The sequence below is a fragment of the Macaca nemestrina genome, chromosome 3, assembly GCF_043159975.1.
Source record: "Macaca nemestrina isolate mMacNem1 chromosome 3, mMacNem.hap1, whole genome shotgun sequence".
Taxonomy (NCBI): Eukaryota; Metazoa; Chordata; class Mammalia; order Primates; family Cercopithecidae; genus Macaca; species Macaca nemestrina.
The window spans coordinates 557,764-584,289 of NC_092127.1; the positions used below are offsets into that span (position 1 = coordinate 557,764).

The 26,526-nt window shown below is 41.0% G+C and overlaps 2 long non-coding RNA genes across 2 annotated transcripts; one reads left to right on the forward strand and one right to left on the reverse strand.

The window, feature by feature from the left end:
• On the reverse strand, positions 1–18,752 carry LOC105466520 (uncharacterized). Its single transcript, XR_978220.3, has 4 exons — positions 18,687–18,752; positions 17,414–17,659; positions 6,239–6,376; positions 1–207 (listed from the first exon to the last, which is right to left on the reverse strand). It is a non-coding gene; the product is annotated as an uncharacterized lncRNA (long non-coding RNA).
• On the forward strand, positions 18,684–25,575 carry LOC105466519 (uncharacterized). Its single transcript, XR_978218.2, has 3 exons — positions 18,684–18,782; positions 18,945–19,081; positions 25,282–25,575. It is a non-coding gene; the product is annotated as an uncharacterized lncRNA (long non-coding RNA).
• The last annotated feature ends 951 nt before the right edge of the window (positions 25,576–26,526 follow it).

The window sequence follows — 26,526 nt, forward strand, 5'->3', positions numbered from 1 at the left end:
CATTATTCTTCTCATTTTATAGATTAATCAACTGAGACACAAAGGAATTGATGGGCTTGTCCAGTTCACACAGATAGTTACGGATTGAGGCCAAGACTGGTATCCAACACCTGCAGAGCAGCCTGCCTGGCCTGCTGTTGCCAGTAGTTTCTCCTCTTCCATGGGTCATGCAGACCTTTGGCTTCGTTCACTGCTCATAACCAGGAGCTACGGACAAAGGCATTTTATTACCTACAGGGATAAGTCTGTTTGTTCCCAGACCAAACTGGGAGTTGGGCTGCTTATTCTTGTGGCCCAATAATGAGATGCAGATAAACTGAGAAAGAAGAGAGCTTATTTCTGTAACCAGGTACAGGGAGAAGGCCTGGAAAATACTGCCAGACCAACCGAAAATTGCAAGGTTTACAGAGCTTCTATACCTTTTAAGCTATATGTCTGTGTGTGCATGTGCATTCATGTAAAGACATAAGTGATTAACTTACTGTAATCTATAAGGTCTGAGTTTTGAAGCCCTTCCTCTGGAGCCTCAGTGAATTGACTTAATCTAGATGAGTCCAGGTACCGGGGTGATTACATTTATCCTGTCTCCTGCTAAATCATGGAGGTTTGGGGAGTTCCTTTAGACCCCCAATACAACATTTTTGTGGAGGTCTGGGGAGTTCCTTCAGTCCCCCAATAAAAAGGTGCTTGATTCTAAACAGGTCCTGTTAAGAATTCCTTCATTATCTTGTCGCGCTTCAAGGCCCAGGAAAGGCCTGGGCAAAACTCTTGGTGGGCTTTTGTTACATTCCAGCCTTTGTATAAGGACACTGGCTCTCTCAGCTTTTAGTGTGTGGCTTAACCACTCAGTCAGTGCTGAGACAGTTGTGACGGAGGCTGCCTGTTCAGCTGTTAGTGAGACCGGGCCTGCCACAAAAATCTCCTTGGTTGGCATAAACTAGCTTCTCCAATCTGTCTAATTGACTTACCTGGTCTTCTATCACTCTTTTCAGCCCCTGAAAAACTCTGCTCCAGGCAGATGAAACTCATTTTTGTCCTTCAGCTCTACCTGCACAAATCACCTCCAGATCCTGCTCATAAAGTACCCTCTGCCTAAGATGCCTTTCTTCCTCCTGCTGGAGTCCTTATTTTCATGGAGACTTTCCTGTCTGCTCACACAGACTGTGTGTGTCTGTGTGACAAGTGTGGTCAATTTCGATTGATTTGTGCGGAACTGAACTCCTTGTTTTCCTCCTCGAGTGGCTTCTTGGAAACCCGAAAAGACTACATTTCCCAGACTCCCTTATGGGTGATACTGGGAGCCTATGACCATGTTCTGACCAGTGCTGTGTAGGTGAATGTCAGCCACTTCCAAGGTTGACCATAAAACACGACTCTCTTCTTTCCTCCTGTGGGAATCCAGGAACCCACGTGTTCCAGGTGGCAGGATTACGGTACGGAAGCAGCTCCTGTCCTGTCAGTAGGGCCACTGAAGGGACAATGGCTTTGCATGAGAGAGATGTTTTATTTTAAGTCACTGAGATTTTGGGTTGTTGGTTATAGTGGCCAGCAAACATTGCTCTAATTTGACCTGGCTATCTGGTTTGTTATATCTCTCCATCTGGAGTTTAATGATTGGCATGCCACTTATTTTTTACCTTTCTCCCCTCCCTATTTCCTTTCTCATTTTCTCCTTTCTTTTCTTCATTCCCCATTTAATTTTCTGTTCTCTCGTTTGTTCCCCAGCTTTTTTGAGGTCCCTATTTAATCTTAATTCAGAAACCACCAGGTGGACAAATTCTACTAATCGCAAAAATGTAATAAAAAATTTAATAAAAAATGGTCTGAGTTTTCGAGGAAGTGACTGTTTAGTAAGAATTTTACAGTCTGGTAGTTGCTAATAATTTAAGCTTTTTGTTCCTCCATTACTCAGTTGTCTGGGCAAAACCAATGCTCAGAGACCAGTCACTGAATGCATATTGGGCTTTCCAGGTTCCTAAGGCTTCACTGGTCTTGCATGATGTTGCAGGAATGGTGAGTTGGGGCCAAAATTTACTTTCTGATCCAATAGCCCATATGTTCATTGGTTGGGTAATAAATATGATTAAGCTTCTACAGCCCTATAGGCTGCAGCACCGAGGAATTACAGGTAATCTTGATTCAGAGAGTGCATTCGGATGAGTGTTCCAGTTTATTTGCATGGCAAAGGGTTCTGCTAAGGCCACTGACTTTGTTCTCTGTGAACTCCCAATTCTCTGGGAAGCAGATAGTATAGATTACTCTGCTTTCATCAATTTCCAGTTGTATTCTTCCGAAGCACCATGAGATTTGTGTTTGGCCATTATTTCAGTTCGCATACTTTGGCCCTGGGGTGATTTTTCATCATTATGATGTCAGCCTCCATTTTCATGCCCATGATACAGTCGTACCTGTTTTTGGTTTTTGACATCCCTCTCTTCCTTCGTCTGGCAGGCATTAAATCATTGTTTCAAAATCGCATACAGCTGAAACTTTGTAAAACAGCACCAGACGATCCAGTCCTCTCTTTTCTCTTGGCCTTCGCCGACCTCCAATTTTACTTCAAACGAGGATCCAGGGGGTTGTCTTCGATTGACAATTATTTTTCCTGATCTCAGATGTATGAAAACCTGTCTTTTGTCATGAAAACCTTTCTAGAATGTAGGTATTTCTCTCCATTACTAATGCAGGGAGCTTTTCGTCATGATTTGTATCTTTCAGATTAAATTACTGGGCAACATGGCCCTTCCTGAAGGCTGTTATCTCTACGGCAAAAATAGTTCCGACTTCACTCCTTCGCTTCGGCAGCCACGATACATCACTGCCTCTCTGGCTAATTAGCAGCTTCTTTCCTGGTCTTATTTTTCCACTATGGGGATGTTTGCAAAACTTTTTTTCATGTCGAGCTTCCATCTTACCTTAGCAAGCACTTCACCTAACTGCTGAAGTTTATCGTTCACCAGGGAGACACTGCTGAAAATCCCACAGGAATCCCAGAGTGACTGTCCCTGTACGATTTAGGAGACAGTCACGGAAAATGAGGAGAACATAAGCAGCTGACCATCATGACACACACACAACTCACATACACACTCGGTGGGAGACACAGCCGTGCCCTGGGATTAGCTCATTTAATTCTTGCTACAACTGCATGAGCTACAATCGGGTAAGAAATCTGGTTAAGAATTTAGAGATTAAATAACTTGCTAAAGGCCATAGAGCTAAAAAGCAGCAGAGATGGATTCAAACACAGACATGTCTGGCTTCGGTCACTGTAAGGGAGTAGCTGATTCTGTTCTAACACCAATGCTAACACCAACACAAATGCTCATTGAAACCATGGAAAAGTCATTAGACGTAACTAACAACAGGGGAAATGCAGATGTAATTTGTGATGTGCAACCACAGATTTCAGAAGTTATTCCTATTAATATCTTATTTGTCATGAGTATGAAACTTCTACGAATATAAGCATATTATTACACTGATTGTCACAGACAGCACAATGCAGAATTTAGTGGGGATGAATCTAATTCATCTATGAGGCTACACCATGCCTGTGACTGGTGGTGGGGGGTCAGGAGTCTGAACAAACTGTGTGCTAAAAATGGGGAGAGAGAGAAGGAGGGAGAGAGAGAAAGACAGAGAGGTGGCTACTTGTAACGTACAGAGTAGAGGGCTAACCTTCCCCTCACCCCTTAGGGTCCCTTAAGGGAAGGGGAAAGGGGAAGTGGGAATGTCTTCAAGAGCCCACCATGTAGGGAGTGGGAGGACTGAAGGGCCAGGGCCAGGGCTTCCCCGCCCTGCCCGGGAAACCACAGTTGCCACGGGAGGAGCTTTTCCTTTACGGACACTTTGAGACTCTGCATTCACTTCTAATTCAGGGAAATAAATCCAGCTCCCTCATGACTTTCCCTCAGATTATCTGCCTTTCGTAACCCCTTGTGTCATGTTACATGTCACTTCTCTTCCTAATCTCCACGCTCCAGAACCCCCCAGGAAATGTCATTCGTGAATCCTCGGTTAATTAAGTCTTTGTTTTTATATCTTTCTTCTATTTCATAGGAATAGAACATAAGATAGTATAGATATGTAACACATATAAAATTATGCTCACACACATGCACACACGTTGTACTAAATATAAGACGCACTTTGACCTCTGCAATTGAAAAGCACTTTATGAGGTGGCAGAAGTTCTCAGCTGGGCTTTGCTGTGCCCATTCACACATCTGAGGTGACCCTATTTTTCAGACGGTGTCTCAGCCCTAGCACTGATGTATTTTTCCATGGATTTTTCATTGATATTTAAACACTATTTTACACTCCTTTTCTGCTTTAGTAAACGGATGATAATCCAAACTTTTCTTACTGCTTCAAGTCCACCATTACAACTTACTCTCCTGTACTTTCAATGTAGGTTTTTGGCTGATTCTACCATATTGTGTTCCCTTAAGTAAGTTCTGGATTAATTTTTTTTCATTTCCTTTTTTCTCATAAATGTACAATTAGAACGAGCAGCTGCACAGCTCCCTGGGCATCGCACATCTCAGTTGTCAGAGTCACCACATTCTCCACGAGTGACATCATCTTCTCAGCCACCTCCTTGTGCTTCGCCCCACCACGCTCCTGCTTTCGTTAGCATCTGGCATGTGTGGACCGCCCTCACAGCCTCCTCCCATTTCAGCGTTGCCGTCATCACAGTGCTGTGCTACTTGCCTTATTTTTCTCCTTGACTTCTCCCTTGGCTGATTTTTCTTCTCTCTGCATCATTTAAACACATTTTGTTCCCCCTATTTAATCCTATTCTGTCTCTTCCTCTACTTGATAAATTCTCCCTAAAAGGGACCCTCAGGACTTCTCTCTTGAGCCTATATATTCTCTGTGATCTTTGTGCTTTTATGTATGTGCACCTTTGAGAAAGAATTTCCTCTGAAGTCTAATCCGCAGCGGCTCCTTAAGCAGTGCGACCTCTTTCTTCACCTGGGGATGGAGTGCTCGTCCACAGTAAGCTACGGGGTCTGGCTATCCAGCAGCTGGCTTCATGCACGGGACTCTGAGGGGACTCTTTTTGTTCTTCCCATTATCTCACATGTTTACACAGTGCAGAGGGATTTTTCCTGGTCCACGGGTCTGAGAGGAGAATTCTAGTGCACTGCATCTAATCCTTTCATTTGTATCCAGTTTCACTTGGGCTGCTAATCCCACTTCCTAATTGATATAAATGGATCCTGACTGTGCTCATGGCTATCTGTGCCTTTCACCTTTGAAATTTCTGTTATGAGAGTCTGTAAAGTCGCCATTTCTCAGAGGCAAAGACAGAATTGTCCTAGAAATACAGAACACTTGTTAGAAGGGCTTTTACAATTTAATTCTTGGAATGTTGCTCTCCATTGAAGAATAGTTAATCATTGGTAGAGATGGGTCAGTCTCACACTGCAGCTTACATACAGTCATGTGTAGCTTAATGGCCAGGATTTGTTCTGAGAACTGTGTCCTCAGGAGATTTCATCACTGTGCAAACATCATAGGGTGTCCTTGCATAAACCAGGATGGCAGAGCCTGGTCCACACCTAAGCTGTGGGACAGTCTGTCGCTCCAAAGCTACAAACAGCAGGTTACTGCACTGAGTACTGTAGGCGGCTGTAACACAATGGTAAGTATTTGCGTATCTAAACATAGAAAAGGTACAATAAAAATACAGTACTATAATCGTATGAGACACTGTCATACATGTGGTCTGACATTGACTGAGACGTCATGGGGCCCATGACCATATTACATGCTTTAGAATCAAGATTAGACTAAGCTTTCCAACAACCTGTTGTCCTGTTACTTGTTTCAGGGCTGAAAAATACTGTTGAGGCCGTGGCATGTTTTGTGCTATATAATCTGCTCATATTCCCTGAGCTTTCTCGTGTGAAAAACTGTCCATGGCTTTGTTCTTGGAGATGCTGAGCCACAATGTGGACCTTTCCCATCATTTACCACGCCCGTCACTGCAGCCCTTCTGAGAGGCTGGAGAGAATTCTGTTTCTTTTTCTGCTTTTTAAAATTTTTCCTACTGATATTTTGTAAAAAATTTAGGTAGACTTTCCCATCTTAAACTGATAGCAAAAAGAAGAGGTAAATAACAGGAGGAACTATCAACCCCTGGCATTGTTGCCATTCATGCTTATTCTTTACAAAATGTTTCTGCGCATGGAGGGGAAAAGACTCTAAGAATGCAGCTAGAACCCACCGTGTCCACGGAGATGCTGGTTGTTTCCTGGCATTCTCTTTGGTGGTGGGAAGCATCTTTTCCCAGATTCCCCTATGATGACATAGACTCAAGTTTGAAAAGCATCAGCACTGTTTCTGTCCCAACACCTGCCTTTCTCTGCAATGACACATATTGTTAGTGTTGAGATAACACATTTTGAACCTTCATTTTTATTTTCTGTGTCCTTTTATGCCGTGTGTGTGTGTGTGTGTGTGTGTGTCTGTCTGTCTGTCTGTCTGCCTGTCTACAGTGAGGGGAGATGGGAAGAGGGAGAGGGTAGGGAAGGAGAAGGAAGCAAAGACATTTAAGAAATATCACATGCTTTCAAGTTAGTACAAAAAGAATATTTTCGGTAAAAAGTTTTTCCTTTGCCAGAGCAAATATTTGATTTGCTTCAATTCTTCTAAAATATTCTATTTTCTTCTTGTTTCAGGATCTAGTAAATTTTGGGCAGTCCTATTTAGCAAAAGAGAATGAATCCAACCAGCATGTCTCATAACGTATAGCAATAGTGTTGGAGGAAAAATAATGTATGAAAAAAGTGAACTGGAGTGTGCTTTTAACTCATTTATAACAGTTAATCAAACTAAATATCTAACTAGCAAATTAACCACTTTGAAGATATTTTGCCACGAGAGTGATGGTGGCGAAAGGTATAGGTGATACCTTACATGTGCCAATCAGCCATTTATCTTACTGGCCAGCCAGAAAATGGATTTCTTTAGTTATATAGCTTTATGGAACTAAACCCATTTCTTTGAGGTGTGATGGCACAATAAAGAGAATATTCCCATGCAGACTGAGGCCAGTCTTCTGTTTTGCCCAACAGGCCACTTTCAGAGGGAGAGTATTTTCAAAACTTGAGGTTTGTAGGGCCCGTCGGTGAGTCAATTGTCGCAGGCAGGTCCCTTTCCCTTGGTTTGGGTCAGTGGCCCCGAGGTGAGCTGTGCTGCTTTGATTCTTGTTTGGTTTATACACGAAGGCATCCTCTGTTCAGGGTCTAAGTTTTCATCTCTTTACCAGTAGAAACAGGATATCTTCTCAATTTCTTAATTAGAACTGCAAGTTTAATTCTTTATCAAACCATCTAAATATGATAACCCCAATCAGTAATTAAAATTCCCCCAGTTTAAAAATTGTATTCCTCCCTGAGAGGTTTGAGAAACAAAATTTAAAATAAGAATAAACAATTTAAAACTGAAAGGGAGCTCTCAGATTCTGTCTAAGCTTCTCATTTTAAAGGTGGAAACAATATAGTTAACACATACAGCACTAAAGGTTCTGTTGTCAGTGTCTTATATTTGTATGATGTGGCTTGTGTGTGTGTGTGTGTGTGTGGGTATGAACTGATACTTGTAAGCTGATTAGAGTTGTTAGATTATTATTATCGCTGCTTTACAGATAAGAAACCTAGGCCTTGAGAGGTTACTTTCCACGGCCAAAGATCTAGCGGTGGCAGCAGCAGAAGCAAGCGCAACCAGGTGGCCCCTGGAGGTCTGAGGTCTCCACCACCTTGGAGGAACTCAAAACCCAGATGAAGGCTCTTGTCAAGGCCACACAGCTGGTGGTGGCAGCAATTGCACTGCATATTGAAAATACGTAACGAGCAAAATTTAAATGAATAGCTTCATACCGGTTCTTTCCTTTTAGATAAACTTTTAACATAATAATTCCTATGTCAACACAAATCTTATGCACAGATTCCATTGAAATATTCCCTAATAATTAAACCAGATTCTTTTAACTTCCAAGGACATCCTTTCATATCTCTGTTAACTTTAGGTAAAACTCATTTACAGAGAGCTCTGCCAGTCTCGCTGGCTTCTGTTTGGAACTCCAGTTTCTTCTTTGCAAGGGGCAGGAAAAGAAAGAATATTCGAGGTTAAATTTCTGCTAGTTTTGTGAACCTCCTTTGTTCTGATCAGAAGCGGCTTCGCTTCACCAAATATCCCAGATCAGAGAGAAAGTATCTCATTCCCAGGAGCTGCCATCGAGAGTGCTTACAAGAATTTGCATATGGCGGCCTCTCTAGTAATCAGCTATTTTGCCTCTCTAGTAATCAGCTATTTTGCAACTTCTATGGCAAACTTTTTTTTTTTTTTCAGAGATCCAGTATTTCTTCAGAACCATGGTTTTTAAAGGTCTTCACCTTTACCTTGGATTAATAAATTAATGCATGTTCAGTTGTAAAGCAGTTGGAAAATATAAAATAAAACATATGGAAAAATTGATTACTATTCTTTACATTTTAGTCTATTTCCTTCAGAATATTTTATTATGAATACCTTCAAACAGAATTGGAATCGTAAGTGCAATCTGTGTATTTTCCACTTTAACATGATATTGTAAAAAAAAGCCATTTTATTAACTATTTATCAAAACCAGCCTTTTAAATTGCTACACAGTATTTATTTCATCACCCAACAGACCATAATTGATATTACTTTTCTCTTATTTTTCAAGGTTTAGTTTGCTTTCCAATTTTGCTGTTAGAGAAAAATGTCAAGACATCTTTTAAATATATCTTGGCCTAAATTTGTTTAGATAAGATTTCAAAAAGGAATATATATATATATATATATATATTGATGAATTCTTAGTCTGTTGGCCAGGGTGAAGGGCAGTGGTGTGATCTCGGCTCACTGCAACCTTGGCCTCTTGGGTTCAAATGATTCTCCCACCTCAGTCTCCGAAGTAGCTGGGATTACAGGCGTGCACCCCATGCCCGAGCCACCATGCCCAGGCAGGAATAATAATTTTACATCCAAAGTTATACAGAGTCTTACCAAGAATGATTTTACCAAAATTCACTTTTACTAGCACAAGAATGGGTATTTCACTGACACAATCCATATTGAATACATTTACTAAAAATAACTGCACTGCAAGCACTCAATAATTTGAGAGGCATTTCAAAATTTGCTGTAATCTGAGTTTCTTTAATGGATTGTGAGATTAATTTTTGTTTTTCCAAGAATTTGTAATTCCATCCCTTTATTCATTTTTCTTTTCTCTCAATTTTTTAAAAAATAAATCTTACATATAAAAATATTAACTCTGTGACAGTCATATTCTTTGATTTTCATTCTCTCCAAATACTCTTCTATTTACCTATTCCCTGACTAGGGGTAGAGAGGTCACTTGTGTGTGATGTCAGCACCTCTGCTGTCCTTCCTAATATCTTGCTCCTTTGACTTGATGGACTCACATGGATCTTGGATTATTGGAATGATAGGCCAAGCAGGTAGGATGTGGGAAGTTATCTGCACTCTTGGACAGCTGCCAGTAGTTTTACTTTTGTTTCCACACTCTTTCCTTTTGTTCCTTGTGCTGCTACTATCTTTTTAAAAAACTTGCACTTGATACTCTAAGTAAGTATTTGGACGTCAAGTCTATGGCCCAGTAGGGAAAAACAATGACCTATCTGATATATGTGAATATATGCATATATTTATGTTGATAAAGGAAATATATGTGTGTATATGCATTTGTGTATATATACATACAAATAAATGTAAAGTAAAAATGAGTATATATCTTATGCAAACATTTTATAATCTATCAATATATTAATCTAAAATTATCAATTATATATTATATAATATATATTGTATAAGTTATATAAATTATAAATGATTACTATTTAATAAAATTATCTAGATGATATGGTTTGGCTCTGTCCCCACCCAAATCCCATAATCCCCATGTGTGGTGGGAGGGACCCAGTGGGAGGTAATTGAATCATGGGGCATTTACCCTCATGCTGCTGTTCTCGTGATAGTGAGTAAATTCTCATGAGATCTGACGGTTTTTTTAAAGGACTTTCCCCTCTTTGCTCGGCACTTCTCTCTCCTACCCCTTTGTGGAGAAGGACATGCTTGCTTCCCCTTCAGTCATCAGTGTAAGTTTCCTGAGGCCTTCCCAGGCATGTGAGTCAATGAAGCCACTTTCCCTTATAAATTACACAGTATTGAGTATGTTTTCAAAGCAGCATGAGAATGGACTAATACACTAGAATATAAAAATATGAATAAATTTAATAACATATTAATATACAATAATCATGTATGCACACATATCTAAGTGTACAAATAAATATTCAGTATTGTTTGGGAAAACCTCTCAAACTGTGTTTCCTGTGCTCTGACACCAACATCAACAATCAAGACAGAAGATTCTGGGATCCCAAATGTGTGAGGATTTTTTTCCCACTGGCAAGCAAGCAATCAATTCTGCCATGGACACCAGATGAGTGTCCTTCAATTCTATTCCAACATTATCTACCTGGAGACAGCATCAGATTCCACAGGTTGGGGGCTCAGTCCCCAAGACTGCCCTCCACCCCAACACCAGTCTCCAGTCTGGGCCTCTGGATCAATGGGCTTCAATTCAAGGTTCTCATGACCGCCTCTTTGTGTTTAATTAATTTGCTGGAGTGGCTCACAGAACTCACGGAAACACTTACATTTACCAGATTATTATAAAGGATATTGCAAGGGACACAGATGAAGAGAGGTATAAGTTGAGGTACGGGGGAAGAAGCAAGGAGCTTCCGTGTCCTTTCTGGGCACCACCCTCTAGGAACCTCTCTGCGTTCAGGTGTGTGGAAACGCCCCCAATCTTGTCCTTCTGGGGTTAGTTTTATGGAGGCTTCATTACATAGGCATGACTGATTAAACGATTGGTCACTGGTGCTCGACTTGACCTTCAGCCCCTCTCCCCTCCCAGGAGGTTGAGGGGTGGGTCTGGAAGTCTCAACCCTCTAATCCTCCCTTGATCTTTTTGGTGACCAGCCCCACCCTGAAGCTATCAGTCAACATTAGCATGTAAAAAGACAGCACTTTAGAGATTCCAAGGACATTGGGAGTTGTATGTCAGGCAGAGATCCTTCTGTTCTATATACCAAATATATATTTCACAGCATCACAAGTACATATGACATAGGAGTTGAAAAGAAATTACTTAGATACAGGGTACAGAAGTCCTCAGTAAAGTTTTCCTTTTAATGAAAAGCAGCCCCCAAATCATTATTTTTCTAACAAAGAGCAGCCTGTAAAATCAAGCTGCAGACATAAACAAGGAAGCTGAAAGCTTGCATGGGTAACTGCCAGCAATTGTGCCCATAGTAATGTACTACCTGGACTAGGCACGTTCAAGGTGGTGGCTCCATTTTCTTTTTGCGAGCCACTGTACAGTAAGGAGCAGACAAGATGGTGAAGGTCAAGTGGAAAGCCTATTTCAGTAATAAGATTAGGGTGGGACTACCTGCCTTCCCCGCCTGTTATGTAAATGTCACACCTAGTGAAGCCAATCCATGTGCCCTATGGAAAGCAGACACCACCTCCTCAAGCCTGCCTATAAAATCTGCTGTGGTCTGACACTGTCCCCCTTTAGGACACCTCTCTCTCACAAGGAGCGGTTCTCCTCTCTCCTTTCTTCTGCCTATTGAACTTTCCACTCCTTAACCCACCCACATGTGTTCGTGTCCTTAATTTTCTCAGCATGAGAGGATGAACCCCTGGTATTTACCACTGACAATGACGTTACTTCACACATAATGTAACTATATATTTAATAACCTACATATTTCTACATATATTGATGTGTATACACACACACACACACACACACACACTCAAATTGGGCCACAACAGATGTTAAGTTCTAAAAGAATGGTGCAGACTAATGCCGCGGTTGAGGAGAGAGAGTGGGGCTGGACAGGCTTAGCCCAGCACGGGCACCTGCAGCCTTGCACTGAGGAATGGGAAGTCCCCACATACGGAAAAGTTTCAGGGAGGACATCCTTAATAAGTTCAGTCAACTTTTTCTGAGCATATTTTTCCCACCAAAAATCTCTTTCCAAAGGTTCATGTCAGGTAACCAACACAGCACGTTCTTGAGAGAATAAGCTAGTTTGAACTAGAGGGTTAATTTAGGTGAATAGTGGCAAAATTTTGGCGATCGTGAGTTGCGTTTTGAAGTGTTAGAATTTTTGACCTGTTAAACAGGTTTTAACCTTCAGCATTTGTAAGGAGCCATCGGAGGTTTCTCTAGAGAAGACTGACCTGCACAAATTATTTTTGTAATAAAGAATTACATTAGAAATGGAAGTTAGATGGACTGAGTGAGACAAAAAACTTGAGGCAGGGAAGCCAAATGAGAGAGGGTGGCATTTTCCTGGGTGAACTGCAAGGGGAGTGTTGGGATGGCTGTGTGAGGCGTCCCTAGAGGAGGGCTGGGAGCCGACTGCATGCTGGGATTCAGATGGGAAGAATCAGATGACTCCATGCTTTATCAGTATGTGGTTGACAGAAATAGCAGTCAAGAAGGAACTTTGGCTTTGAGGAAAATACCTGATCTATTTTCTGTAGGCAAAGCAGAGAATCAGGTGAAAAGCCATCATCTTCTTTTAACTTGCTAACAACTCTTACAAAATCTGCCAGGGACTGGGACGTAAATGACGGTAAGACACATAATTATTATAGGGTTTCAGGCATCCGTGTTTCTCTTTTCCCTATTAATTCTGAAATATGGCGAGGCTGTGTTCAGATTTTTAAAGAAGCATTAATTCTCTCAGGTCATTCTTTACAATCTGGGGCCATATTTTTCCACTAGAGCAAACCGCTTCCTTTTTGCTGGATTTTTTCCTCCCTCCCTCCCTTTCTCCCTATCTTTTTTCTCTCTCTTTTCTTTCTTTTCATCTTTCTCTTTCTCCCTTCTTTTCTTTTTGTCTTTTATTTTCTTTCTCTTTCCCTTCCTTCCTTCCTTGATTCCTTCCTTCCTTGCTCCCTTCCTTTTTTCTCTTTATTTTTCTTTAGAATACATTATACTCTGGTTTATAGGACCTAAGAGTTAATAGTATTTAAAACTTGATGCCCCTATTTAGTCAAAATAACGGTTGGGACTGGTTTAGTTTCTAACACAGGTTTCCCTCTTGTCTCCATTGTCAATATTGGTTGAGAAATTGTCAGTTTCTAAACTAATGAAATAGCTCTTTATGATTTTGGAGGAGACGCCCTGCAGAATTTGTATCAAATTAATTGTAATTCCTAAAGGTTTACCCTGCTTTTTGCAGGTGCTATATAAATGCCAGAGCCTCAGGGCAACAACATTAACATCTAAGGTGGGCTGGGGAGCTCCTTCTGCTATTCCTGCTTCAGGAGAAAGGAAGCTGGCCTGAATAACCCACACATCCAGGCTCATGGTTGATTACTATGTCGTCTCTAAAGATAGAATGTTTTGGTTTTATTTCCTGGAGTAAATAATCAAGCAACAAAAATGTGAAGGGGACTCACTTTAATTGCTTCCACCCTCTACCATAGACTTCTTACTAAGACAAGAAAATAAAGTAAAAAGAACATTTTAATTTCAAATTTCAGGTTAACAACAACAACAAAAAAAAATAGGAAATTCCTACTATTGGGAAGGGAATGCGTACTTCCATGTCCTGGAAACATAACAAAGGCGAAAAAAGAATGTTTGGGACAATGCTTAAGTTTTACATTTCTCCAATTTAATAATGAAGCGACAACATTGGTGTAAATACTTGGGGTTTGTTGTCTCACACCAAGAAAATTTAGGACACAGACACTCATGGAGGAGTTTAGGAGTGGAGGTTTAATAGGCAGAAAAAAGAGAAAGGAGAATAGCTGTCTCCCCAGTGAGAGAGAGAAGGGCTTCTGAAAGGGAAAGACCGGCCAGTGGCAGAGTGCACCAGGTTTATAGACAGACTTGAGAGGATGGTGTCCAATTTACGTAAGGCCCACCGACTGGTTATATCAGGTGTGAGGTTTACACAGCGTGCGGGGAAGGCTGGCCGCCCCACCAGAATCTTATGCAAATGGACTTTCCACTTGACCGGTGCCGTCTTGTCTGCTCTTTCCCGTACACGTGGCTGACAAAGGGAAAGGGAGACTCCCCGTTTTGAACATGCCTAGTCCTGGTAGCTTTTCCCTGCTGACCTTCACGCGTGTGAGCTTCCAGCTGGCGTGTCCATGAATGCCGCTCAGTCTTACAGGCTGCTGTTTCTTAGAAAGTGACTTTGGGACTCCTTTTCATTAAAAAGGAAAACCTTTACCGAGTCCTTCTGTACCCTCGCTATCTGCTTAAGTAATTGCTTTTTAACTCCTCTATCAACAACAGGACTAAACAATGAATGGTAACATTTTAAAGTCAGGGTTGATTGAGGTATAATTTACATATGGTGACGGGGTTCTGGATATACGACTCCAAAATATGTTACTTTGGCATTTGAGGAAACGGCAGATGCAGAAAGGTCACTCTCTCCTTCCCCTTGCTCGTCTCCCATGAAACAGGTCATAAAATAACTCTCTGACCTTCCTCTAAAGTAGATCATGGAACCTTCACTTCAGGGCTACCCTCCCTATGCCCTGGGAGAGGAACACGTCTATCCTTCAAGACACAGAGATGTCAAGTAGAATCTGAAGAAACAGGCCTTGCTCAATTTCCCCCAGTTTATTACTATTATATCAAGGCTTTGGGGCTCCAATCATATTTCTCTCCTATACACTTCTTCGCCAAATTTTGCATAAAAATACACAGGTTTTTCTGTTTTGTTAGGCCTTCACTTCTGAAGTCTTCACGTTCTGTATAACTTGTATTAATAAATGTGTATGCCTTTCGGTCGTTAGTCTGTCGTTTGTTTTAGTACTCTCAGTTATGAACCTAACAACGAAAGAGGAAACAAATCCTTATCGTACTTCACGATCGCCGCAATCATGATGCAGACTGTGCCGGTCACCCCCACTTCTCCCTGCCTCATGGCAGGCGGTCCTCTCCCTGAGACCCAGCCCTGCAGCCCCTCATCCGCTTTCTGTTCCTAGTGTTGCCTTCTCTAGAATGGCATCTAAATGGACTCAGTCTGTGCCTGGTTTCTTTCGTGTAGACTGATATTTTGGATATTCATTTGTTGTTGTTTGCATCAGTGATTGTTGCCTTGTCATTGCTTAGTAGAATTCAGGTGTATAAATGTACCAGAATTTATTCACCAGTTGATGGAAATTTTGATTTTTTTTTCTTTTCCTCAAGGCTTTGGCTGCTGTGAATAAACCCACTGTAATATCTGCATGCAAGTGTTTATGTTACATATGTTTTCATTCCTCTTGGGCAACTATCCAGGAGTGTGACCGCTAAGTCTTACAGGAAATATACATTAAACCATAGAAGAAACTGACAAACTTTCCAAAGTGGCTATACCATCTTGCATTCCTACAGGCAATTTATGAGAATTCCAATTACTCCTCATCCTCATCAGCATTTGGTATTTTCCCCATATTATAAATTTAATTAATATTATATGCATTGTTTCAAATATTATATATAACTTTGTGGGTTCTGTCCCGCTGCAAAGAATTGTTACTACAGTCAATCCAAATCCTCTAGCTCAATTTTCATTATAGTTTGGAGGACAGGTTGCTGTTATGGAAATCATTATTTGCTTCTGCTTAGAGCAAAGGCATTAATTACAGCTTCTATTAGAATTTTTTCTTCCTTTTATTAAACCAATATTGATTGATTGCCTAACATATGACAAATACAAATAACACCTGATTCCTGCCTTCTGGGATTTCAGGTTCCTGTGAGGGAGATGGACCAATACACACAATTGCAGTATAATGTGGTTCATGCTAAGTCTCAGAGGGAGAATGGCTACTCGGTTCGGCATGAGGCCGTTAGGTGTTAGCAGTATTTCTCATATCTAAAGGCAGAACTGACTCTGGAATGGCAGGAAAATTGTTGAAGTTCATGTGGCTGAGAGGTTTTTATTTCCCCTGACACCAAAGATGTGGTATCTTTTTCAGCATGGATTCTCCATCATCAACTGAGTGTTCTGTTGAATTCAATTCCATTCTGGCACCTGGTTCCACAACACTGCCTCCGCTTCAGATCCCAGCCACAGATGGTCACCCAGGCTACCCACATTTTTGCCTGGCTGACTATAAATGTGGAGGTTCCCTTGACACCTCCTTGTGCAGGTTTCAAAACTCAGTAGAATGACTCATAGAACTCACAGAAAGCATTACTTACTATAATTGGTTTACTATAAAGAATGTAGCTTAGGAGTAGCCATGAAAGAGATGCACAGGGCAGGGGACTGCGGCATGTGTGTGCCTGGGGCTCCCACACACTCCCTGGATGTGCCGCCCTTCCAGCACCTTGATGGGCTCCTCAACCTGGAGCTTCTCCAAACCCCGCTGTTTGTGGGTTTTGATGGAGGTTTCATTACATAGCATAATTGATCAAATTATTGACCATTGGTGACTGAACACAATCTCCAGCCCCCCTTCCCTTTTCAGAGGTAGGGGAAGTCCGGCTGAAAGTTCCAACCTTCTAACTGCTTGGTTGGTTCCTCTGGCAACCAGCCCCTATCCTGAATCCATCTGGGGGCCCAGCAAGGGTCACCTCCTTAACATAGACTCAGTATTGTTGAAAATGGCTTATTATGAGTAACAAAAGACACTCCTATCACTCCAGAAATTCCAAGGGTTTTAGGAGCTCTATGCCAGGAACCCATGTCAATGATCAAATATATTTTCTACCATACCATAGGAAGTCTAGCTTATTATCGGAAAAAAAAATCATTCATGACATTTGTTAAAACAATAAGGCTGAGTTTATTCAGGGGGACTATCTTGATAGGTACAGAGACCACTGCCATGGGGTTTTACAGTAGGGAGTGAAATTGGACTCAGCTCCAAATATATCAGGGACAAGTGGGGATTTACAGCCAAGGGTGGGAGTCAGTAGGTGCCAAATTATGAACAGAAAACCTCAGGAGTACAGGAGATTCTGTCTGAACTTACTCAGAATCCTGGAGGCACTAGAGTGCTGAGATATTACCTGGGGATGGTGGGGGAGTGAGGACACTGATCAGAACTTATGTTGAGGGCGGGAGGTTCTGGCTAAACCAACTCATCAGGTTTCTGGCTCTTGGCCTTGAGGACAAGGCCCAAGGATGAGACCTTGTTCAAAAAGTAGCTCAGAGGAGCCTGACTAGAGTTGGGTCAAGAAAAGAACCTTTGTTGTTATTTGACCCAAGGTTAAGAGTTATTTATCCAGAGCTCATTTCTTCATGGGTGTGTTTGTAGCTACTGAAAATGAGAGGGTTTCTAGTCTGACCACCAATTCTCTTACCTCAAGCACAGCACTGGCAACATCTCGAAAGGGCTGGCGCATAGATCCTCTCCTCCGACTGAGGCACTGACTGGCGTCTCCAGGCTTCTGTGTGCACTTAGATCTTTGTTATAGATTTATTATAGAATATTCCGTGGTTTCTATGGTTTTATAGTGAAGTCTATATGCTTATCTGTGCGAGTTCCTTTTGGTCAGAGACTGAATCACATTAATCTTCATGTCTTCCACATTTAGTAAAGTGACCACCTTGATATGTGTTAAATGCAAGAATGAAATGCATCAATTTCCTAATCTCTAAAGCAGAACTAATAATTTATATGACCAGGACTAAAATAATGTAAATGATTTGGGAGCCTTTAGTGCACAGAGAGCAAGTCCGCACAGTCACAGCAAAGCTCTGATAACTTAGGTAAAATATCTGTTTTTTGACTCAGATAATCACCTGAATTTTCCACTTTGTTTGAACGAGAAACTTATTGAAAAGAGAGACAATGATCACAGGAACAATATAAAATAAATGAAGGGAGAGTCGTGGGGCATTTCTGTTCTACTTTACAAAACAGTTTGTAATTTGAGGGCAAATCTCTTAGCTCTGTGGATGGAAACATGGTCCTCAACATAAACTTTTTTTTTTTTTTTTAGATGGAGTCTCTCTCCATCGCCCAGGCTGGAGTGCAGTGGTGCAATTTCGGCTCATTGAAACCCCCACCACCTCCAGGATTCAAGCAATTCTCCTGCCTCAGCCTCCTGAGTAGCTGGCACTACAGGCGCGCACCACCACACCCAGCTAATTTTTGTATTTTTAGTAGAGACGGGGTTTCACCATGTTGGCCAGGCTGGTCTCAATCTCTTGACCTCATGATCCGCCTGACTGGGCCTCCCAAAGTGCTGGGATTACAGGTGTGAGCCACCATGCCTGGCCAATATAAACATTTTAAATATTTATGTTGTGTTTAATATCTAGAAAATAATACTGGTCAGAGCTATTGAGCAATGGGTTCTACTCGGTGACAACGGAACCATTCTATTTCATGTGATTCATCTATACAGTTCCTCTAACATAGCAGGTGTGCTTACCACCACACACACTGTCTCTTCCCTGTGTCTGTGCACCTGCAGGAGGTGTGAGCACAATACAGCCGGGGCATTTAACGTGGCATTTCCTCCTCCCATTTTTCATGAGGGTTTTGAATTTTATTAGAAGTTTGTCAAGTACTATTTTCTGATTTTTTTAAAATGTAAAAGCCTTCTTTTAGATGTTTTGTTTGCTTACCTGTGCTTCCTTGCTAGATTGCGGTTCTTACGTATCAGGATCTTGAATGGAATTTCAGAGATTTACGTTGAGATCTGTTTCTGAAGCCCACTGACGGTTAGTTACTCTTGGTGTCTCCCACTTCATTAAATTTAGATGAAAATTATCCTCGGTTTGGTTTATTTTGTATTCAGTCACCCTTTGATTGGATACAAAACATTTTGAAACAAACATTTATTGTTTTCTAGGTTAAATGTTTTCTTTATTATTTTTCCTCAGGGACAGGGTGCTTTGTTCCCCATTGCTTACATTGAGGGTTGAAATTCAGAACAGAAACAGTCTTTCCAGTTCCACAGGAAGGAGGATGGCAACGACATATATGAGGCCACGGTGGAGAAATCAAGAATTAGACAATTGTAAGGGTTTATCACCTGTCATATTCTGTTTGGTATTGACAAGATACGACCAAAGGGATCCTCACCTGCTCTGGTATAGGAAAGCTTATAACAAACCATTAGAGGAATGAGCAGGAGCAGAGTGGAGTAAAGAAAGAATAATAGGGCGTTAAGGTGTTCGGGGACAGCAGCAGGTTTTTTTTTGTTTGTTTGTTTTTTGTTTTTTTGGTTTTTTTTTGGGAGAAATGGCTATTGCTTTAGGAAAGAAAAGCATGGGTTACCTCTCCTTGCTTCTGTGGGATCTGGAAAAATATGAGAATAAACACCTTCCCATCTATCTTTTTTTCCGTCATTTTCTAAAGGTGACTTTATTCCATGGTAAAGAGTTAACTTATAGGATAAATCATGTCTAAGTGTTTAAGTGGAAATTTTTTGTTTACTTCTCAGTTAAAATACAGAAAGAAGAAACCCTGGTGTTCAAAAACAATTTCAGAACTCAAATTTACATTTCCCCTTGGAACAATGAAGCTGCCACCATCCTGAAAAGTATTTTCACAGAAAAAATAAAGGAAGGTGGAACTAAATTTCTGGAACACAAATCAGGAATTTATGTAACAACTAAGAAAACTGGATATCTGCTATAAACCCATCCAAAAAGGAACAACATATCAGGTTAAATACAGGAAAACATTTCACTTAAAATTTAGAGGTGTTAGGATCAGGTCAATAAGTAATAACACTAATGTGTCTTTCATAAAAAGGAAAGACGTCCATGTATGATGTAATGTTTCCACAGGAAAACAGTTGCCTTTATTAATAGAGGTGACTTTTCAAGGCTTCTGGCGATCTTTTTCTTTCTTTCTTTCTTTTCTTCCTTCCTTCCTTCCTTCCTTCCTTCCTTCCTTCCTTCCTTCCTTCCTTCCTTCCTTCCTTCCTTCCTTCCTTCCTTCCTTCCTTCCTTTCTTTTTCTTTCTTTCTTCTCTCTCTTTCTTTTTCTCTTTCTTTTTCTTTCTTCTTCTTCCTTTTTTTTTTTTTTTCAGATGGAGTCTCACTCTGTCGCCAGGCTGCAGTGCAGTGGTGCAATCTCGGCTCACTGCAGCCTCTGCCTCCCAGGTTCAAGCGATTCTCCTGACTCAGCCTCCCGAGTAGCTGGGATTACAGACACGTGCCACCACGTCCAGCTAATTTGTATTTTTAGTGGAGAAGGGGTTTTACCATGTTGGTCAGGCTGGTCTCAAACTCCTGACCTCAGGTGATCCACCCACCTTGGCCTCCCACAGTGCTGGGATTACAGGTGTGAGCCACTGCACCCAGCCCTAGTGATTCTTTTATGTGACTCATGTAGTTTTGAAAAGTGCTGAAATAAAGTAAAAATTTTACTTAGTACAGAGAGGGGTTGACTTTCTTTTTCTGTCAATGGTGAGTTGACTTTCTTTGAATAGTTTTGCCTTTACGTGATTCCACTGGTTTCCATGTATTTATAATTGTTTTTGGAGTCTGGCCTTGAGAACATTTTCAAGGTCACTAATATGCACTAAGCACATACTGATCACACTGCCAAGCATTGTGTTCGGGATGGAGAGTCACAGATGAGAAGAAATGGCCTTTGGGGAACATGGAGTCCCGTGGGAACATGGAGTCCCGTGGGAGCAGGAGAGCTGAAAGCAGTTGCAGCTGATGAAATCGGGGCTTGACACCACCAAGTATGGCTCTTGGCATTTGAGAAAACCACAGAAGCAGGAAGGACCTTTTGACCTTCTCCCACCCCTGGCCCCTGAAGCAGGTGATAAAAACTAGAAAAGAGGCCGGGCACAGTGGCTCACGCCTGTAATCCCAGCACTTTGGGAGGCCAAGGCAGGCGGATCACCTGAGGATAGGAATTTGAGACCAGCCCGGCCAACACGGTGAAACCCCATCTCTACTAAAAATACAAAATTAGGCAGGCGTGGGGGCGGGTGCCTGTAGTCCCAGCTACTCAGGAGGCTGAGGCAGGAGAATCGTTTGAGCTCAGGAGACGCAGGTTGCAGTGAGCCGAGATCGCACCACTGCACTCCATCCTGGGCGACGGAGTGAGACTCTCTCTCAAAAACAACAACAACAACAACAACAACAAAAACCAGAAAAGAATTTTCTGACCATCCCCGGAGTTAGGTCATAAGATCCTCACGTGAGAGGTGCTCACCTCATAGCTGGAAGTAACGAATGTCCTTGTTCTGAGGACATGAGGACAGAGAAGAATCTGAGAAAGGGCCTCATTCAAAAAGTGTTGTCTCGGTTTGTTACCATTAGGCCCTTCCTCCTTTGTCCGATTATACTTCTCCACAGCTGTCCACATCATCACACCCAGCATAGAGGTACACAGAGCACTCTGTTTCTTTGGGTATTCATTTTCCAAGGCTCTCATGTCACATGAGACTTACTTTAGAAAACCTGTACGCTTTCTGCGTGTTCATCTGTCTTTTGTTACATGGGTTTCAGCCGTGAACCCACTGATGGGTGAGAAAGGAAATCTTTCCTCCAGTGTCCAGGCCACTGTGATACGCGCGATGAGGGGTCTGAGTAGAGACCCAACTGAATCCCATCTCTTCATAGAGGCACAAGACCTTTATTTAGAGCAAACAAAATCTCCCTAAATCTCCATCCTAACCTAGAAAGACAAAAGTTATTATGATGTGGACAAAACTAAGCTCAGCAAGAAAATACTGTTGGTGCCTCTACTTTTTCTTTGGTTTACTTTCTCAATGGAAATGCAATATGGTTAAAACCTTTTCCCCACATAATCTTTTCCTGATGTAATATTTTGTCTTCAGCCTCATGAGACTTCAAAATCTTAACATAATGTTGAAAACCTTGAGAGAGTTGCTTGTATTCCTGTGGGGTCAGTAGAAAGCCTTTCCTATGGGCCTTTCTGAGGGCAAACATCTAGCATCTGTGGGTTTCCAGGACCTCATGGTGAAGTCTAAAGTCTTCTCTTTTTTTCTTGGAGGCAGAGTCTCGCTCTGTCACCAGGCTGGAGTGCAGTGGCGCGATCTCAACTCACTGCAACCTCTGCCTCCCGAGTTCAAGCGATTCTCCTGCCTCAGCCTCCCAAGTAGCTGGGATTACAGGCATGCGCCAAACATACCCGGCTAATTTTTGTTATTTTTAGTAGAGACGGGGTTTCACCATGTTGGCCAGGGTGGTCTCTATCTTTGGCCTCATGATTCACCCGCCTCGGCTTCCCAAAATGCTGGGATTACAGGCATGAGCCACCATGCCTGGCCTAAAGTCTTTTCTACCTTCATAAAGGTTTACGAAAAGTTCAGATTTTTCCATAAATGAGCTATCTGAAAGTCACAAACACAGACTAACACCTATTACAATTGTTTGGCCAGTAAATAAAAGTTACTAATAATGTGGAAATTACTATCTTTTTGCCTGTGGGAGTAAGTGCTTCTCTGGTACAGGTTCCCTGTTATCTTTATGTGAGCAAAAGAAACATTCTCTCTCTCTCTCTCTCACACACACACACACACCCCAGTTGACTGGGATTCTGAAAACCAAATTCTCATTGTTATTCTGATAGCCTCTTTTTACTTTCAGTGTTTTTGTTGAGATGAGGCCTTGGATGAGACTTGAATGTAGTGTAGGGAAGATTTCAATTGTTCAACTGTCTTTGGCTTTATACAGATTTTTAACCAACAGGAAACTTCTCGAGGAAAAATAAAAAAGCAAAGAGAAAAAGATGCTTTTAGACCTTCAACTATGAGTCAGTTTCACAAAACTATTTTTAAATTTCCTCTTAAAATGTGGCTCTATTTCTTAGTATATCATTTTGGTATATCTGTTTATCTGTATTAACAAATAGCGCATACTGTTTGCCTTTGGTACTTTGTACAATGTTGTTTATCTCAGTGTACGTTGGTAGTGTGTCGACAAGGGCGACTGGAGTATGAGGCACAGTCCTTAGCAGCCTGTCTGCCATCTAAGTCCTGTTAACATTTTCCTTTACTACTGTTGGAGGGAGAGGACCTCAGAAGGGGCACAGCAAACATATGAAAGTTTTGTTACAGAGCTGCCAGTGTTTTTCCTTAGAACAGGTCCAGTTGACAAAGTCGCTGCCGGATATGAAAGATTCTCATTACAATGTCACGGCAACATGACTGAAATTATTAACTCTCCACGTGGGATGACGGATGGTGTAGGGTGGGGATGTCCTTGGTGGAACATATTGCTTAATTATCTTCTTTTAGTACCAGCGTAGAGGCACGTTCCTATGATCAAGTACTTTCCAAATGAATTCATAAAGACAGAATATTTAAAGATCTTATCCAATAAAAGAGCAGATTAAATGTCAGATCCTCATTAGGGGTTCTTTAATCAAAGTTCTTTTTGTGGTTTTATGACAAATGCTTTCATTTTTGGCACTTGAACCTAAGACCCCTAGGTCTAAAAGGAACTTTTCTCATTTGAAATAAAGGGGGATTTAATGATTTTTAAAAGTAGAATTTATGGTCTGGTGGATAGGACTTAAAGGAGAATCTGGAAAGCCTTTAATTTTGATGTTGGAATGAATGACATCTCTGATATTTTACAGGGTTATAAAGACCTGTGACTTAGTTTCCCTATAAGTTAAAAACAGAATGCCATAAAGTATACGAATACTTGTAATATTGTAGATTGGTAACATTTATCAGGTGACATCAGGATTCTTAATAGTCTGCAGTGGGCTCAGGTCATTCTTAAAAAATATATATCACTACCTTTAAGCAAGTTACCCATGTAATTGATTTAATTAGTTAATATTTGACATATATTTTAGAGATGGAATGGATAATGGGATATCATTATATCCAGGCCTGCAGCAAAACAGCTTTAGTAGTGTTCTGGTTTTCCAGATGAGAAGTATATTGTATGAACAGGAAGCCCGACAACAAGGAGCTTCCAGAAAGCCCATCCTAGGCAGCTTCCAGGAAATCTCAAAGTAAAGGATCAGATCCCAAAACAGCATAGCTCTGCCACGAATGAGTTGATTCAGCAGAGGAATGAAACTAGCCTGTCTTCGATAATACGGAACTTAGAAATAACTTTCATTTTAGTATTTCCAAATGTATTTATTTTCCTGGTTATCAGATGCAAAAATAAAAATGGAAAAACAAAATTTAGCTACCAGAAACCAAACCTATGTGTTCATATCTTAGAAAATCATATACTTCCAAACCTAAAGTCAGGTGTTTGTCTTATCTGAAGAGATTTTGTGTGAGAGATTACAGCCTTTAGACCCTTATGTTGGGTTCAAATATGAAGGAAATCATCTCATAGATAATTCCTTTTTGGTCTATTAATTTGTAGAGCAATTGGAACTCTTTGTAACCAGGGTACTTACGGTACAGTAATCAGTGCTGCTATTGAGGATGACTTAAGACAAAGCAATATTGTGATGGAACTCTGGATCATGAAGGCCAATGATTTACACTCAGCTGAGTATATTAATTAAATTGTTACACAGGTTTGCGTGCTTTCAAAAACCAAATCAAATAAAATAAGTGTTGATACTCAAAAAGATAATAAAATATAAAATGTTATAAAACAAATATCATGTAAGACCCTAAAATAGAAAACGGTAATCAATTGGGACCTGTTTGTATTTGCATTAAGTCATTAAACTATATCTTTTTTTTTTTTTTGATAGGATATGGTTCTCATAGATCAGATATAGCAAATATGGCCCCTGTGAGGGCTTCATAGTCTTTCTTTGTGAACTAGTTGTAGAAATATGGGCTGGCATACAACACATTCACAGAGATTTTAGTTCACTGGAACAGCTGTATTAGCATCTGTTGATGAATTAATATTAGCTTTGGGGAGAATCTAGTAATATGACAAAGGGTTAAGTGATCGTTCATATTCCATTTAATGTATATATTTTTATTAATGCCTTCACTATTGAGAATGTTCAATAAATATATGTTGAAAAAGAAAATAATTTACATAAAATATGAACAGTATGCTTATTGAATAATGACAGTTGAAGAGGTCGATATTCAGAATGAGATTTTTAGGTTAGAATAGAGGGTGAGGTCAACCAGGTACAACTTTACAGGGGTAGAAGCAAAGTCATGGCTATAGTGGAAAGAAATATTGATGTAAATATCAGGCAGTAGCTTGACAGCAGTACCTGTGAGGAAGGTTAGGGGTTGGAGGTAGTATGTGACTCAGCTGCTACAATTATTAACTTGCAGGGACTATGGATTGCTTGCATTCTAATCATTAGGAATTAGCCTGGTATCTGGGCATGAAGGGCACTCATCAAAGGTTTGCTGAATGTGGGAGATTGTGTTTTCCAACCAAGTGTGATCACAATGTCTTCCAAAAGCTCTTCTATAACGTGACCCCTATCAAGCAATGGAGTCTACCTCTCCTCTCCTTTAACAGAGGCAAGTACAATGACTGCTTTGACCAATGAAATAAAGCCAAAATAATACTGTGCTAGTTCAGGGTGTAGCCCTTAAATGCTCTTGAAGCTTCTGTTTCCTGCTTTTTAGAAGTCAGCTGCCATGTTAGAAGTGTGACCACTTTGGGATTCTCAAGCTATTAAAAGTCCAAGCCACGGATCACGACGTCAGGAGTTCGAGGCCAGCCTGGCCAACATGGTGAAACTCCGTCTCTACAAAAATACAAAAACGAGCCGGCTGCCTGTAATTCCAGCTACTCGGGAGGCTGAGGCAGGACAATCGCTGGAACCCAGGAGGCGAAAGTTGCAGTGAGCCAAGATCACCTCATTGCACTCCAGCCTGGGTGACAGAGCAAGACTCTGTCAAAAAAGAAAAGAAAAGAAAAGAAAAGAAAAAAGAGTCCAAGCTGAGTAGCAATTTCCTTGGAGACTGACAGCACATGTGGAGGCAGCTGGGGGAAGGATGGCTGAGGTGAGTGAAGAAGCCACCGCACGTGAGCTTTCAGATGGTTCTAGTCCCACTGCCATCTAACTTGCAACCACTTGGGAGCTTCTAATCAACAACGATGATAAAGTCAATCAAACCACAAAACAATGAAATACACTAATAAGTAGTCTGCAATGCTTCTCGAGTGGGTGCCATGTGTTAATGCTGTCCCGAAGTTTGATTTGGAAACTCTACATCTTTAATTGGTTATTATGGTTATTATGGTTATTATATGGTTATTATGTTAATACACTAATAATACCCATTGTATTAGCACACATACATGTCATCAGTTTATTAAAGTAACGTCATTACCATGGAATAATATGATTTATATTTTTTCAAAACAGTCTTTAAAAGACATGGAACTAATATTGAATGCATTTCCTAAAAGCGGTATGAAGACACTAATGGGTAACATTTTATAAGTTTTAACATTTCTAGAAAGGGTAGGATTCTCCGATATTTACTCTGTGCTTCCCATTCAGATCTCCTGTTACTATTTACTCTGTGCTTCCCATTCAGATCTCCCGTTACACGTTTCTA